Here is an 11,848-nt window from a genome sequence, read left to right on the forward strand (position 1 = left end):
TATGTCCTCCCTCAATCCGACCTGATAGGGATCCCAAACGCTCGAGCAGTACTCAAGAATAGGTCGTATTAGTGTTTTATAAGCTGTCTCCTTTACAGATGAACCACATCTTCCCAAAATTCTACCAATGAACCGAAGACGACTATCCGCCTTCCCCACAACTGCCGTTACATGCTTGTCCCACTTCACATCGCTCTGTAATATTACGTCCAAATATTTAATCGACGCAACTGTGTCAAGTGCTACACTACTAATGAATGATTCAAACATTACAGGATTCTTTTTCCTCTTTATCTGCATTAATTTACATTTATCTATATTTAGAGTTAGCTGCCATTCTTTACACCAATCACAAATCCTGTCCAAGTCATCTTGTATCCTCCTACAGCCACTCAACGACGACACCTTGCCGTACACCACAGCATCATCAGCAAACAGCCGCACATTGCTATCCACCCTATCCAAAAGATCATTTATGTAGATAGAAAACAACAGCGGACCTACCACACTTCCCTGGGGCACTCCAGATGATACCCTCACCTCCGATGAACACTCACCATCGAGGACAACGTACTGGGTTCTATTACTTAAGAAGTCTTCGAGCCAATCACGTACTTGGGAACCAATCCCATATGCTCGTAACTTAGGAGTCTGCAGTGGGGCACCGAGTCAAACACTTTCCGGAAGTCAAGAAATATGGCATCCGTCTGATACCCTTCATCCATGGTTCGCAAGAAATCATGTGAAAAAAAAGCGAGTTGCGTTTCGCAGGAGAGATGCTTCCTAAAGCCGTGCTGATGCATGGACAGCAAATTCTCTGTCTCAAGGGAATTCAATAAATTCGAACTGAGAATATGTTCGAGAATCCTGTAGCAAACCGATGTTAAGGATATTGGTCTGTAATTTTGAGGATCCGTCGTTCTACCCCTCTTATATACAGGCGTCAGCTGCGCTTTTTTCCAGGATCGGTTGCATCCTGGACGGCTGGTTCAAATCAAATGGCTCTGAGCACTATGGGACTTAACTTCTGAGGTCATCAGTCCCCTGGAACTTAGAACTACTTAAACCTAACTAACCTAAGGACATCACACACATCCTTGCCCGAGGAAGGATTCGAACCTGCGACCGTAGCGTTCGCGCGGTTCCAGACTGTAGCGCGTAGAACCGCTCGGTCACTTTGGCCGACTGGACGACTGGAAAAGGTAGCCTGGTCAGATGAGCCACGATTTATATTGGTAATAACAGATGACAGGGTTCGAGTGTGGTGCAGATCCTCCAAACATATGGACACAGGTTGCCAACAAGGCACTGCTCAAGCTGGTGGTGGCTCCATAATTGTGTAGGTAACTTTTATGGATAGCAATGCACCATGTCAGCGGGCCACAATTGGTCGGAATTGGTTTAAAGGACATTCTCGACAGTTCGAGGGAGTGGTATGGCCTCCCGCATCGCCCGGCATGAATCCCATCGAACATTTATAGACGTAATCGAGAGCTCAGTTCGTGCACAAAATCCTGCACCCGCAACCCTTTCGCAACTGTGGGCGGCTGTAGAGGCAATATGGCTCAACATTTCTGCAGCGAAGTTCCAGTGACTTGTTGAGTTCATCTGCTGCACTATGCCGGGAAAAATTAGGTCCAACACGATGTTAAGAGGTATCCCATGACTTTTGTCGCCTCGGTGTATTGCCAATAAATAGGAGGGAAGCCCCATTACTGTTAGCTTACACGATTGCAGAACAACAACCGACGGAAGCATTCAAATCCGTTAAATATCTGGGAGTGTGCGTAAGGGGGTGATTCAAAGTATAAAGACCGTTCAAAACCAGTCGCAAGTAAAGCAGATCCCAGACTGACAAGAGAACTGTCCAAGGGAACCGCCCTGAAATTTTTTGTACACGAATAATACATCGAAAGAATCAGTGTCAAAATATTAGCTGGTAAGCCACACAGTAGGTGTTTATAAATGTTAAAAGTCCTCCTGAACAGGCTATGAAGGGCCAACGGTACTGACCGGCCGCCGTGTCATCCTCACCTCATAGGTGTCACTGGATGCGGAAATGGAGGGGTATCTGTTCAGCAACCGCTCTCCCGGCCGTATGTCAGTTTCCGAGACCGGAGCCGCTACTTCTCAATCAAGTAGCTCCTCAGTTTGCCTCACAAGTGCTGAATGCACCCCGCCTGCCAACAGCGCTCGGCATACCGGATGGTCACCCATCCATGTGCTAGCCCAGCCCGGCAACGCTTAACTTCTGTGATCTGACGGGAACCGGCGTTACCATTGCGGCAAGCCCGTTGGCTGTTTAAAAATGTTGCAATTTGCGAAGTTTGTAGCTGGCAGGGAGCTGGAGAAATGTATAACCCTGCCGTAGCTGTAGCAGACAGCGCATGCGCAACATGGCGGTCGTGCTTTCTTGATTGACGGCACATCGGTAACAGACAACACGGCACAACGCTATCGTAATTTGTTAAAAGAATTTCATTTTCCGTTGATAGTCTCTCTGACTTCCTACTCTCTAGAATTTGGATCCCACTTAATATCTATAGTAATTAGCAGTTGCCTTTGCGGTTCTGTTAATTAACGTCCAGAACAATAAAGAGGACCTTCCAAGCCCGAAGAAAAATTTACAGTAATAGCTTTTAGTGAGGAAGAAAATGAAAGAGGCAGTAAACTCATACATAAGCAGCGTGTAAGGCAGATTTCGTTTCTTAAAATCTGAGCAGGAACTGTGTAAATGGAGGAAAGATTTACACGAGGTACAAAATGCGCTCCAAAATATAACTCATAAAACAGTGAAAGAAAACCTATTCGAAAGATTTAGAGCTGTTCGTTAGTCAACGCACCATTACCGAATGGGATCTGTGGGACTGGACGCTCTGACGTGCCAGTGAGACGGTCATTACTGATTTCCAGGAATCAGGCCCAGCAAATTATATTGAAAAGGAAGTGGCAAAATTACAAAGAATACTGCAAGTAAACATGCGGAGGTTCAAAAATGGTTCAAATGGCTCTGAGCACTATGGGACTCAACTGCTGAGGTCATTAGTCCCCTAGAACTTAGAACTAGTTAAACCTAACTAACCTAAGGACATCACAAACATCTATGCCCGAGGCAGGATTCGAACCTGCGACCGTAGCGGTCTTGCGGTTCCATACTGCAGCGCCTTTAACCGCACGGCCACTTCGGCCGGCAAACATATGGAGTGGACGTCATTAATAGGTAATACTACAGAGAAATTCGTACCCGGGGTAAAGACGAAATTTCTTCTTATCCCCGAAAGTGCTCTCTATAAAGACAATCAGGTTTCGTGGAAACCTCACTTCATCATTTCGAGCGAAAAAAAAAGGATTAAGCCGCTTTTGCAGCTGATGAATGCTGTGGCATTATCGAATACAACAACTCCAGTTATAAGTATCAGTGGATTACTGTTTCTGCAGCTTTCTATCTGTCTTCCAGTACATCACGGACCAAAAATTTAAAAAAATGGACTGTTTACTTGCAAAAATCTTGTAATCGGCGTAGCGAAATCTGGAAAAATGGGACAGAATAACTTTCAATATTATGTCCAAACCGGCTTCTTATCATTTGCTGAAAATGAGTCGTTGATTCTGTTGAACTCTTAGCCTGGACACAACGATACCTCCTCGTTAAGAAGATGAAGAAAAGACGTAATATTATTCGAATTCAAACCGGGACTAATAGTGTGATTAAGCCTGTCGATGAAAAGTTTTTCAACAGTCTAAAACATTTTTCAGAAAATTGTCAGGCAATATAATTTCCATTAGCTCTTTCCCATTCCAGGTTTATGAGCGGAACAGTATTGTTAAATTTCAGGCACTTGTGCATTGTCAGATTGTGTCACCACATTTTACGAATTTAATGCCCCCTTATGCAGCACAATATGCTGTAAACACAAAACGCGGGTCTGTATTGCTGCGTCTTTATCCAAAGTTGACTACTTTTTTGAAAAAGGTTCCAAACTTAAGTGATCCGTCCCATGCAGCTGAAGGCACCCTATGTTATCACACGGTCAAACATCTTCAAAGTTTTAAATCAGTGGATTGCACAGGAAGATTGGAGAAAGTGTTATTCAAACAGTCAAATATAGCTAAACAAATGTAACGTGCTCGCAATAAAATAGAAACAATTATTAAATCTTTATTGTCATCTCATTCAGTTAATGGGTCTATTGACCGTTTTAGGGGGTATTTTTTGTTTTGGTGCTGTAGCAGACCATGGTTCTGTGACACTATTACCAATTCTAATTCAATATTAGGACGATATCTCTGAGGTAATTCAAACAAAGGTGAACTTAAAAGCACTCCAAATGTAACATCTTAAACAACTGCATCTTACATATACGATACTCTTCGAAATATTGACAGCTAATGTGTTGCTTTTTCCAAAGACAGTACCAGTACAAATATTCGTGGAATTAGTGTAACTGATAAGAGGTGGGAAGAAATGCTTTCTCCCACCCGAAAAATAATATAAATGATAGATTAATAGGAGTAGGCTACCCTGCTCACGTTTTACATAACTGTGTTCAGTACGGTACGATTGTAGGACTCACATTAGACGACTCCTTAGTACAGGGTATTTCAAACAGAAAGACCCTATTTCAAAAGTACATATTTATTGATAAAAATATACTACACACATGAGATGAACTGGAAAATCCTCACAGAAAAGTTTTAACTGAGGTATTACAAATGTTCTTGTGTCCATTAGCAGCATCACAACAATACCTAGACGATAGCCAAATTCGTCATAAACAGTACACAGTATATCTGCTTTTACAGAATGTATGGCGGCTATCATTATGTTTTTCATTCTATGTCACGAGGTAAAGCAGATAAGCAGATGAACACACTCCCCCCCTACCCCCACCCCGTCCCCCTCTGGCGATCTTGGAAGGCCAAGAAAGCAAGGCAGTGTCTTGGCGTCCCGTGCGCCCTATACGGCGCTGAGGTTGTGTCACTGAGAAAACGCAGTATGATGTGTGCCAGTGGCTTGGAGCTCCATCCTGTTCGAAAATGAAGTCATCAGAGTGCTCCTTATGTTGCGGAAAAATCCGATTTAGCAGCATTTGAAGATAGCTCATTCCAGTCACTGCATTTTCCTCAAAAAAGGAGGGACCGTACGATTTTTCACGTGAAATGGCACAAAAGAACCAATGTGACTTTTTTCTTGTGTGGGTATATGAAGTAGAGCGTGTTCATCTTCCCTTTACCTCATGACATAGAAGAAGTGAAGAACTAAATAACTTCTGTAGAAGCAAATACACTGTGTAAAATTTATGACGAGTTTGGCTATCGTCTAGAGATGTTGTTCACAGTTACATAGTACGCACTAAAAGTCTTAAGGGCTTCTGTGAATTTGTGCATGTACAATATAGGCAACTACTGAGTCCTTCTACGGTTAGCTGACTGTCCTCCTTGCACTATTAGACTAATTGAAATGCTTCTTCCAATGAAATAATATTTAATTTCGCAGGATGAAATTCGAAAATTCTGATTAAAATGTTTTTTTTCAAGATGAGCTTAGTGACGCACAGTTACGATTTGTCCATTCTCTTATGTTATTATTTCACCATAATGTTTTAGACCTAGAAGAAGAGAAAAATCACTTATAGATATGGCATTTATTCTTGATAGTACGTTGAATGCCCTTCAGGAGAGACAAATCTAGAATTACAAAACTTTGCAACTAAAAGAAGTTTTGAGAAAAAAAAGTGTTGAAAGTCATGTTTCTATATGTGATATGCCAAAAGGAGAAAGAGTCTATGTGTATGACGCAACAAATATCTTAAGAAATGTCTGGTTCAGTAACAAGATTTTAAGTGTTTGCGTGGATGGGTTTGAAGCACTTCTCAAACTTGAAAGGTGAGGAAAATACAATTATTTATCTTGATGATAATCTTAATATTAAAATAGACGATATAAAGCGCTTTGATCAGTTGTACAATTTTCAGAATTTTTTGACGAACCAGGGTAATGTAAATGAAGGAGATCTGTTGTTGTAAAATTATATTTGGTGTAAGTATTTCCAAGACACCAAGAATCTTGTTTGTTATACAGAGCTAATAAATATCGCAGCGCTGTTCTTTGCTATTCCTAGTCACAATAATAATGTAGAATTGGACCAAAGATAATGTTGAGTCTCTTGAGTGACTTATAAGCATGCAGTATAATTATATGGATTTCTCTTGTGTGCTGTTTTATGATTATTTGTTGCAAAACAAGAAATTACTTCCAGAAATTGAGTCATCAAATAAATATCTGAGTACTTCAGAGAATAATGGTGTAGATGAATTTTACTAGTTTACTGATGATGATTTTTTTTATATTTTGTGTTAATATCTGCCACACATTATGGTTACTTTGTATGATTAAATTAACTGATATGAAATAATATCTATTACACAGAGTGTTCGGAAATTCACGCTACAAACTTCTAGGAGTTGTATAGAGGAGTGAGTACATGATACTTTGAACGGGATTCCATGTCTGGAAACGTCATCCAGTCATGGTACAGATCGTCAAAGCCATAGACTCCATGTTACAAACTTTCAAGGATGATGGAGACGGATAAATGTATCAATCTGAGGTGAAGGTCCTTGATTTGGAAACCAGCTGGTCGAAAGTTACAGGAAATCATTCTGATACCTCTAATAATGGAAATGCACGTACTGGTGCTGTTGTTGCTAAGAAAGCTGTATGTGCAACTTTCAGAAGTCGTTCTATGGACCAAAACAAAAAAAAGGTCTTGTAAACATGGGCTGTAAAATGTGTACTTTAGGAGCTTTGAGCACTTGGTCATCTCCGCTTGTGTGGAACACATTTCATCTATTGAACAACTGCTATTAGCTCTTAATTTACGCATTGTAGAGGTTTACTAGACATTTTTTCTTCTTTTGTTCCTTATTAGCACCTCTGAAAGATGCCTATCCTACAATCTTAGCAAAAACAGTACCAGCACATTTATTTCCACTGACAGAGATATCAGAACGGTTTTCGCTGATAACTTTGGAATCGCTCGTTTCCGGTAGAGGGAGCCTTACTTCAAATTAATACTTCATTCTTTCCTACAATTCTTGAAAATTTGTAGCATCGTCAAGGAATCACACTGTATATACAAACATTTACAGGCACCAGAGCCTATGATTTTGACGTTTTGGATGTGGGGTTCCTACTCAAAATATTATATACTCACTCCCGTCTACAAGTCCTAGAAGTTTGTAACTGGAATTATCAAATACTCAGTGTAGGTTTCAGATGCAAATAATATAGTGCAATATACACAGAATAAATAGTTTCATGATATAAAAATGTAGTTGTAAAAATTACAATTTCTCTTAATGCCATGTAGGTAAATGTGAGTATACTATAACACTTTCGCAGATTTTTGAATGAATCTACAATTTTTTTTTTGTTTTTTTTGCGAACGTCATCAGGTAACCTGCGCTTTTAGGGACATGAGCGCAGATATCTACACTGGTGACTCAGGACAGAGTTCTGAACAACATTATATCATATTTACTTCATTTGTAGACAAATAGTTATAGGAATTAATAGTATGTTTTTAGATTGGTTAGTACGTCCAAGTACGCAAACAGAACTAAGCCATTAATGTTTATTTACATCTAGGCAGCAGATCAGGTGTTGAAGCGTGGACCTTAACGGTTATTCTATTCTGACAGACATAATCCACTCAGTTGTGCAGTTACGACCGTGCAGAAAACATGAGATAGTATAATATGTGACCTGTTTGCAGGACCACTGTTAGAGGCAGAGGAAAAACAATTAACACACTGAAATGAGTACATTTTTACCACATATACAAATATCTGGACTTATACCCCTTACACCATGTACAGTGTGATCTACTGTATAATGTTGTAGCCTCCACGCACCTATTCGTGAATGATACTGTTGTTTATGGGAAGGTTGCAACACCAGACGGTAGCGAAGTGGCAGGAGGCGGCACACATGGATGATTTGTGCTGGGACTGGCAGCTGAAACTGATCATAAATGAATGAATGGTGCATAAATAAGATACGAAGTCCACTACAGTTGGATTACACAACTGACTACAAATTTTTGGAAATTTGTGGTAAGTTCCTAAGGGACCAAACTGCTGAGGCCATCAGTCCCTAGGCTTACACTACGTAATCGAACTAACTTACGCTAAGGACCACACAAACACGCATGCCCGAGGGAGGACTCGAACCTCCGACTTGGGGAGACGCTCGGACCATGGCAAGACGCCAGAGACCACGCGGCTACCCCGCGCGGCTGACTGCAAACCAGTAGAAACAGCAGCAACCGTAAGATATCTAGGAATAGTCATACTGAATGGCCTAAAGTGGAATGATCCCATAAACAACATTGTACGAAAAGCCAATGTCAGGCTAAGATTAATTAGGAGCATCTTACGGAAATGTAGTTCATCCGCGAAAGAACTGCCTCACAAAATGTTTGTAAGACCGAGTCCAGCATATTGCTCATCAGTCAGAGACTCGTACAAGGTTGAATTAACAAAAATAAACCAGAGAAGACCGAACGAAGAGAGATAGTTTAGTATGCGTACACCGTTCAGAGCCGCTTAAGAAACTGCAGCAGTGATAGCACTCTTTTTTATCTCTATTAATAGAAAAATGTATAAAATAGAGTTACAGCATTAGTAATTATTACATACCAAATACTTTATGTCAACATTTTATAAAAACCGAATGAAAATGTTTGTAAAACCCTTGTCGTCCTTCACGAAAGCTGTGTCATCCATTAGTGAGTGGTAGGGACCAGATTGACAACCACTTAACGACAGTCAGGCACTACAAGAGAAGTATCGTACGCACACGAAGAAATTTACTGATAACATTCCGATAGCGTATGTTAAAATACGAGTCGGACAACATTACCCGCAGTTTAAAATGACCTTAGTTTGAACTTCGAAGAACCTGTGGAAGACAGATGACTTCAGAAATGTAGGGCTTGTTCACACCTGTTGCCAAACTTAGCTACTTACGGTAGCAGTGGAGTACTCCGTGTCACTGCAGTAGACGCTGTGAACGTAATGTTGATTCCAGTGTGGTGTCTGCCCACGAGAAGCAGGCAGGACTTGGTCCCCGCCCTGAATCTCCGCTGCCCTTCGAAGCAGGCCAGGCAACGATTGCTGCTCTAGCTACCAACAACCTCTGCACAAGAAACTAATTATATTTTTGCTAATAATACATTTCGAGAAATGACAGTATCGAGAAAATTGCAGAAAATTGCCATACGGAAGTTTATCTAGATATCCGCAGCTTTTAACCAATTCTTACACGACGTACAAAAGATCATTTTATTCCTAAATTAGACACACAGTGAATTACATGGACTGAATTGGGAATGTAGAAACGGCGATGTATAGTTTCTCATTGTACTGCATGTTGGATTTTTACAGCATACTACTTCTGTGTATCCTGTGTTACATTTCTTTTTGTTTGCTTTTTTCAGTGTACTATGGATGTAAAAAAAAAGTGTTCTATACTGGAATCTGTCCTTTGTTAAGCCTATGTAACTTGGCATCAAGAGAGAGAGAGAGAGAGAGAGAGAGAGAGAGAGGGGGGGGGGGGGGGGCTGAAAATGAAATGAAAAAAAAAATACTATAGGGACAGGTTCCTTACACCAAAACAAGAAATAAATGACTAACCGACATGGGTCTAAAATACAGACCTTAGGATGTTGTATATCTTCGCTAGTGTGAAACACATCTCTTTTACACTACTGGTCATTAAAACTGCACACCAAGAAGAAATGCAGATGATCAACTGGTATTCATTGTATAAATATATTATACTACAACTGACATGTGATTACATTTTCACGCAATTTGGGTGCATAGATCCTAAGAAATCAGTGCCTAGAACAACCACCTCTGGCCGTAATAACGGCCTTGATACGCCTGGGCATTGAGTCAAACAGAGCTTGGATGGCGTGTACAGGTACAGCAGCCCATGCAGCTTCAACACGATACCACAGTTCATCAAGAGTAGTGACTAGCGTATAGTGACGAGCCACCATTGACCAGCTGTTTTCAGTGGGTGAGAGATCTGAAGAATGTGCTGGCCAGGACAGCAGTGGAACATTTTCTGTTTCCAGAAAGCCCAGTACAAGACCTGCAACATGCGGTCGTGTATTATCCTGCTGATATGTAGGGTTTCGCAGGGATCAAATGAAGGGTAGAGCCACGGGTCTGAAATTTAACGTCCACTGTTCAAATCACCGTCAATGCGAACAAGAGGTGATCGAGACGTGTAACCAATGGCACCCCATGCCATCACGCTGGGTGATACGCCAGTATGGCGATGACGAATACACGCTTCCAATGTACGTTCACAGCGATCTTGCCAACACGGATGAGATCATCATGATGCTATAAAAAGAACCTGGATTCATACGAAAAATTGACGTTTTGCCATTCGTGCAGCCAGGTTCGTCGTTGAGTACACCATCGCTGGCGCTCCTGTCTGTGATGCAGCGTCAAGGGTAACCGCAGCCATACTCTCCGAGCTGATAGTCCATGCTGCTGTAAACGACGTCGAACTGTTCATTCAGATGCTTGTTGTCTTGCAAACGTCCCCATCTGTCGACTCAGGGATCGAGACGTGGCTGCACGATCCGTTACAGCCATGCGGATACGATGCCTGTCATCTCGACTGCTAGTGATACGAGGCCGTTGGGATCCAGCACGGCGTTCCGTATTACCCTCCTGAACCCACCGATTCGATATTATGCTAACAGTCATTGGATCTCGACCAACGCGAGCAGCAATGTCACGATACGATAAACCGCAATCGCGATAGGCTACGATCCGACCTTTATCAAAGTCGGAAACGTGATGGTACGCATTTCTTCTCCTTACACTATGCTTCACAACAACGTTTCACCAGGCAACGACTGTCAACTTACGTTTGTGTATGAGAAATCGATTGGAAACTTTCCTCATGTCAGCACGTTGTAGGTGTCGCCACCGGCGCCCACTTTGTGTGAATGCTCTGAAACGCTAATCATTTTGCATATCACAGCATCTTCTTCCTGTTGGTTAAATTTCGCGTCTGTAGCACGTCATCTGCGTGATGTAACAATTTTAATGGCCAGTACTGTACTTAACAAGTGGCAATAGTTCACAGCGTAGGCTACGTATTTTAGACCCTATGTTTACTGGACATTTTTTCCTTGTTTTGGTCCACACTACCTCCTCCCAGAATGTGGGAAGCAAAGTCTTTGCGGTAGAAGAGATTTCGTAGTATCGAAGATGAACAACTGCTCGTAGTTCTTAAGGTATGCACTTTAGAGCCTATGTCTACTAGACATTTTCTTCTTCTTTTGGTGCAGGGAACCTGTCCCTAAAGCTCATAGGTGTTTCTTTTTTTTTGGGAAATTATTTCTATATATAGGCTGCACTTGCCATTCGAGAAGTGAACAGGCAAGCGAGGGATCAAATAGTGGTACCAATGTTATCTGTCCCACGCATCATAAGATGGCTTGCATAATATTCACGAATATGTTCATTCTAAGACACACAGAAGAATTCCATATAGTATGAAGTCGATTTTGAAGTTCGAGTAAAAAGTAATATAATTAACAATGACTACCTTTACAAAAATTATGGGTAATGTCATTTGAATTGCATTGCTATATTGGGATACGAACACAGACGCCAGTGGTTCGTGATCAGTGCTTATACATATTGTATACTAAGCGTTGAGGAAAGCTGTAGCTAAGTTCAGAAGCTGTACTGAGAGTATTTCTCCAGTCCTGTTACCTGTTGTTCCTCTCCTTACATTCGTGTTATTTATT

At 41.4% G+C, this 11,848-nt stretch overlaps 1 pseudogene; it reads right to left on the minus strand.

Annotated features, from left to right (window-relative positions):
* Positions 1-2,181: 2,181 nt before the first annotated feature.
* LOC126163671 (5S ribosomal RNA) lies at positions 2,182-2,299 on the minus strand (annotated as a pseudogene).
* Positions 2,300-11,848: the final 9,549 nt, after the last annotated feature.

The sequence above is a fragment of the Schistocerca cancellata genome, chromosome 2, assembly GCF_023864275.1.
Source record: "Schistocerca cancellata isolate TAMUIC-IGC-003103 chromosome 2, iqSchCanc2.1, whole genome shotgun sequence".
In the NCBI taxonomy this organism is placed as follows: domain Eukaryota; kingdom Metazoa; phylum Arthropoda; class Insecta; order Orthoptera; family Acrididae; genus Schistocerca; species Schistocerca cancellata.